Genomic DNA, 6,604 nt, shown 5'->3' with positions numbered 1-6,604 from the left:
GCCCTAACACTATAAAGAATGTGGAAAGACCTTTAAGTAGAGCTCAGTCCTTAACATAAAGGAAACCATGCTGGTGTGAACCCCTATGAATGCAAGGAGTGTAGGAACATTTATTGAATTAGCTCAGCTCCTAAATCCCATCAGAGCCCAGTAGGCTTGAAACCCTGTGAATGTAAAGAATGTGAGAAAGCCTTTATTGTAAATGGTAAGCTTACAGGACATTAAAAATCCATAATCATCAGTTCTATGTGTTTAGGAAGGTAGACAAGCTTTTGTATGGAAGTTTTACTGAACATCAGAGGACTCATGGTCAAGACTGTTCCTGAAAAGAATGTGGGAAGAATAATCTGCCCTAAAATTTGGTCAACATCAGAGTATTCATATATTCTTGATGCCAAGATCCCTTAGAGAATCAGAATGTGGGAAGTATGTTATTCCAAGGAGGTATTCTGTTGAGAATGTCTTTGAATGTCAGAAATAATAGGGAAGACATCATGTTCTTGATTTACTTTCATCTTGTTAATTTTATAAACTTAATATATCAGTCACTTCTCAGCCAACTTAGGGAGAGCAGTTATTGGAACTAGGTTTATTTGTAGCATCTTCCTTGTCACTATTAACATCCTATGGCTTCTGTTAATGGCCAGCACAATATCTGCCAAAGTCATGGGGACAAGGTTTTAATTGATATAAAATCCTTGAAAGAGAATTTGCTTCATGCCCTCATTCTGTAAAGTAGCTTTTAAAGTGTTCTTGCTTTTATAGGCATTACTGTAACTGATATGAAAGACAAATCATACTGCAGATACCTTAGAAAATTCTCATGCATTTCTCCACTAGAAATTTAAAATAACTTCATTCTGTATACTTCTAATGCATGAAAAGGTACGTGAAAGGACTTTCATTGAGAATCCATTCTTTAAGTATTTGTGTGGAGTTGTTAAATACACAACTGTTAATGAATAAGTACTTTTTAAAAGGGGTTAAACACAGAAATTTCAAAAGGTAAAACCCTATAATGTGTGCTCTCTGCCCAGACATTAAGATAAGCTATACATTTGTGACAGGGCAAGACAGTGCAGAGGCTCCTCCATCTCATATTCTTGCTGAGGCCATTTTAAGTTTGAGCAGAATTTGACTAATGATGGAGAATCTTGTGAAAAATTCCCCAACTATAGTCTAGGAGCCAGAGGTCAAGATCATCCAGCTACTTTATCCTGGCTTCTGATTAACTGCATGGGCAAAAGCTCCCTTTCCAGCAGTTGAGCAAGATAACAGGATGTGGTTTTTTTCTTATAATAGCCCCTTGCTCTGAATGCTTGGGGCTACACTTCGATCCCAAATACCTGAGTGATGTTCTAGCAAACTGGAATAACGATTTTCAGTTGGCTATAAACTCTGGTCTGAATGGTCTTCTCTGGTGACCTTCCAGTAAAACATTAACAAAAATAGCCAAAATTGAAACTACTTATAAAAATACATGTGAGTTCAAGGCCAGCCTGGTCTACTGAGCGAGATCCAGGAAAGGCACAAAGCTACACAGAGAAACCCTGTCTCGAAAAAAAATATATACATGTGTAAAATTTTTTATATATATGGGAAAGTTGGAATAATCGACAACAGACTTCTATGTCCCACCTAGATTCAAAATTGTCAACAGTTTACTATGTTGATTCTGTTTTTCTATGTATATGGGTATTTGGGGCTGTGCCATTAAGAATACCTTTTAAAACCTGATGGTGGTGGTACACATCTTTAATCTAACCAGCACTCAGGAGGCAGAGACAGGTGGATCTTTGTAAGTTCAAGGCCAGAGTGATGTACATAGCTAGTTCCAGTCAGCTAGGGTGGGTACACAGAGAAACTCTGAATTAAAAAAAAAAAAAAAAGAAAGAAAGAAAGAAAAGAAAAAAAAGAATATGCTTTAGAGTTAGGTGTCTGTGATAGTATATATCTGAATCCCAGTACTTGGAATGTTGAGGCAGGACAATCAAGAGTTGGAGGCAAGTTTAGCTACATTGTGACTTCAAGTCCAACTTTGGCTGTCTAGAGACCCTTTTTTAAAAAACAAAGTTTTAGACTTTCCATTTTATAATTTACCACAGCAGCTAAGATGGAGTGTCATTTCTGCTACAGAACCATATTATTAAAGAAATGACCCAGACACTCTTGTTTGGATAGACACTCCCCACCCTACTCCCTGCCCCAACCACAGGCTGTGCTTGCCCAAAGTCCTGGTAGGCCAGCCACCCCATGGATCTTCCTCACTTTCTCAGTCTCCTTGGGTAGACATCATCTGCCTGACCACAGGTAATGCCTGCCAGAAGACCTTTCTCACTCTAGCACCCAACATACCAATCCTCAGTTGTCCCTCAACCCTCACTGCTGTGTACCAGCTCCCAACTCTGGCAGACACCCCTGTCTAAGCACAGGCCATATCTCCCAGAAGATCAGGTGGCTGCCCACCCATGGACATCCACTCTCAGTGAACCCACCTAGGACCCAACCTTCAACCCCTTTCCCCTCCTTGTTGCCATATCCCAGCTCAGGTGGAGACTTCCTGCTTGGACCATAGGATATACTACCAGAACTCCATCTAGGCAACCCACCCACCGACCTACATTCTCTTGGTGCCCTACCCTAAACACTGGCCCCCAATTCTCCCTCCCTTGTCTCTGTGTACTAGCCTCCAACTGGGGCAGAGACTGGTGCTGGATCAGAGGCCGCATAGGCTTCCAAAACTCCAGGTAGCTTTCCCTGCCTGCAGAATTCCTAGACTCTTGGTTCCTCCTCTCACTATCCCCAAACCCCCTCCCCTCATCACTGTGTCCCAGCCCCCAACTTGGGCCCAAGACCTCTTTCTCAACAAGATACCATATTAGCAACCAGACGACTAGAGAGGAAACAAACCAAAGAACAAAATACCCATCCAACAAAGACAAACCCAGAACTTGGCACCTAGATCTATAATCACACCAAACTCAGATGCTTAAATGCCAGCATAAGAACACAACAACTGGGTCAGTGTTACCATCAGAGCCCAGCCATCCTAATACAGCAAGCAATGAATATTCCAACACATTTGAAACATGAGAAAAAGGACTCAAATCCAACTTCATGAAGATGATAGAGGTTCTAAAAGAAGTGAATAAATTCCTTAAAGAAATCAAGGAAAAGACACACAGATAATTGGAGGAAATGAATAAATCCCTTCAAGAAAGCTAAGAAAAACAAACAGTTGAACCCAACAAACAAAAACTTTTCAAGACCTGAAAAAATAGTAGCAACAAAGAAAACAAAACTGAAGGGATTCTGAAAATTGAAAATCTAGGTAAATGAACTGGAACTACAGTTGTAATCATCACCAACAAAATACAAAAGATGGAAGAGAGAATCTCAGGCATTGAAATATGATAGAAGAAATAGATACATTGCTCAAAGAAAGTGTTACCTATAAAAAGTTCCTGAAACAGAAATCCAGGAAGTCTGGGACAGTGAAAAAACCAAATCTAAGAATAATGGAACCAGAAGGAGAAGAACCCCAACTCAAAGGCCTAGAAAATATTTTCAAAAAAATTGTAGAAGAAAACTTTCCTAACCTAAAGAGGGAGATGACTGTAAAAGCACAAGAAGCATACAGAACACCAAATGGCTTGGGTCTGAAAAGGAAGTTCCCCTGCCACATAATAATCAAAACCATACAGAAGAAAATATTAAAAGCTGAAGGGAGAAAGAACAAGTAACATATAAAGGTAGGGCTATTAGAATTGCACCTTACCTTTTAGTGGAGACTCTAATAGAAGCTAGAAGGGTCTGTGCAGTTATCCTGCAAACTCTAAGAGACCACAGATATCAGCTGAGACTATTATGCCCAGGAAATGATCCAGAGTTTTTAGAAACTCAGAAATTTGTCATTGGCCTTCAAACTGTGCTTTTTACAAATTTATGTATTATAAGGAAAATCCAATATAGATAAAGATTAGGCCTTGCTCTGTCCTTTATTCAATTTTCAGTGTTGATTGAAGCTAAGTCCTTGTGTATGGCAGATAGGAGCTCAATCACCAAACTACATTTCGAGCCTTTAGCCACTGTTGCCTTCTATCTAAGGAAAGTTAGGTTCAGATGACTCATTTTGGATAAGAATACATTAAAGATTGTGTATCTTGTAACATATCCAGAAGTGCTTAGGTGGCAGCTATCACATTATTTAAGAAATTAAACTTGTTCATTTGGGTAAGGTGGTGGCTGCCAGAGGTCCACTAAAAGGTCTAGCTTGTTGTGGATATGTAATCTACATGGAGATACTATTACTTTCAAATTTTTATAGTTATGGATACTTAAATACTGGGTCAAATGTAAGTAAAAACCAAATGCTGAAGAACATAATAATGACAACAGAATTCAAGTTGTATGGTGTAACTGATGGTACAAAATTAATACCATTCAGTGAAAGCAGGGAGCAAGACTGTTTTGAATGGACCCTTGTTTTTGTTGCCATTTTAACCCCAAATATAAGCACTGTCCCTGGCATATGAGTAAAAAAAAAAGTTGGAAAAAGTTAAGCATTCAAGTCAAGAAGCTACAGAAGAAACCCTAAACCAGTATAAAGATGCCATCAGCACTAAATGGAAATTAATAGAAGACAGTTTCATATTTTAAGACATACTTATTTTATGTATATGTATGTCTTGCCTGCATGTTTTCAGACATTTTGTTTTATGTATATGAGTGTCTTGCCTGCATGTGCACTTTCTGTGTGCCCTGGTGCCTCAGGTGCCAGAAGAGGGTGCCAGATCCCCCTGGAACTGGAGTTAGGACAGTTGTGAGTTACCATGTGGGTGATGGAGACTGAATTTGGGTCTAATGTAAGAAAATACAGCATGTGTTCTTAATTGCTGAGCCATCTCTCCAGCCCTGATGATGATAATTGTAATGTTTAAAGAGAGAAATATTTCTTCAAGATCACAAATATACACAATTTTCCTCCATTTATTTTTTCTAGAGTTATTTGAATTTGGTATTTTACTGGATTCTAAAGTATATTGTTACAATGCCATCTCAAAAAATTACCTCCATTTTGTTAATGCCTATCTTGAATGATACCTTCACGTGAATGATCTTTTTGGGATAGGTTGCTCTGATTCTAGTTCATTGTGGTGAAGAGAATTGTCTAGTAGAAAATTCAGTAATGGGTAATGTCTTAGGGTTTCTATTGCTGTGAAGAGACACCATGACCACAGCAACTCTTATAAAGGAAAACATTTAATTGGGACTGGCTTACAGTTTCAGAGTTTCAGTCCATTATCATCATGGTGAGAAGCATGGCAGTATGCAGGCAGACATGGTGCTGGAGAAGGGCCTGATAGTCCTACATCCAAATACACAGGCATTGGGGAGAGCTTGCTTAAGCACTTGAGACCTCAAATCCTACCTCCTAGTGACACGCTTCCTCCAACAGAACTACACCCACTCCAGCAAGGCCCAATAGTGCCATTACCTATGAGTTGATGGTGGTCATTTTCTTTCAAACCACCATGGGTAACAATCACCTTGCAAGATACTGTATGATTATGCTTGTGTTATATAGATACACTTGTGTATTTTACATGATGCTGTGTGGTCATGTGTGTACAATGTGGTTGTGTGTGTTTCCACAATGTCAGGAGTTATTGAATGAGCAATAAATTTACAACTGGTTTCAGTCTTGCTGGCTACAGTTTGTCAAGTGTGGGCAACCAATTCCCACATTTATTTAACCCAGGGACTCTTGAGGAATGAGGGATAAGAGACTTAGGTAGAAATAAAGAGGGGAGAGAAACAGAAATGCTCAATAAAATGTTCAATGCAGGATAGCCTCTGGTGGGCCTGGATCTTTATCCACCAGACCAGAACTTTATTCCAAAAGCGTTTTTATAACAACGCCAACGCTTAGGGAGGGACAAAAGATCTCTCCCTAAGCTCGCATTAGGACAGGTGTACTTCCCTAATCAGACCTTTCACTTGACCCTGTCCCTGAGTGAGTTGTGTCCATCTGCCTGTGCGCACTCAGAAAGTGGCTTATTGCCAAAGGAAAAAAACACTTCAGGGCTTCACTTCCCCAGGTAAGTGAGGGAAACCAAAAGCACTTGAAACAAAGCTTTTTAGAAAGGTCTTTTCTCTGATAGAAAAGAGAACTTTTCTCCCAGATAGTTCTCCATCCTGTCCTAGCTCAGCTCCTCCACCAGATAGTGTCCCTGATGCCTCAGTACAACTTTACTGCCTTCTCCTTGCTAGTAGACCCTTCCCCAGGTCTCATACCACCTCTGTTGTGGCTTCGCCTTGGGGGAGGCTGTCCCTGCTTCAACTTATGTCTGCACTTGCTTGCTAGGCTCTAACTGTAGGGAACTTCTGGCTGCTGTTTTTCTCTAGCTTAGAGAGACAGGACTTAGCAGAGAGGATTTGCCATATTCTAAGAAGTTTGTTTCTAAAGCCATTACAGGTGATTCTCCCATACTGATGTCTCCAGGTGAATCTAATTATGCCCTTACAGAAAGAGAATCTCTGAGAAGCAAAGACCTGAAAGGCTTTGTAGTTTTACACAGAGAGAGGTTAAGTTTTTCCCCAG

The sequence above is a fragment of the Peromyscus leucopus genome, chromosome 1 (assembly GCF_004664715.2).
Source record: "Peromyscus leucopus breed LL Stock chromosome 1, UCI_PerLeu_2.1, whole genome shotgun sequence".
Classification (NCBI taxonomy): domain Eukaryota; kingdom Metazoa; phylum Chordata; class Mammalia; order Rodentia; family Cricetidae; genus Peromyscus; species Peromyscus leucopus.
This window is presented reverse-complemented; position numbering follows the sequence as displayed.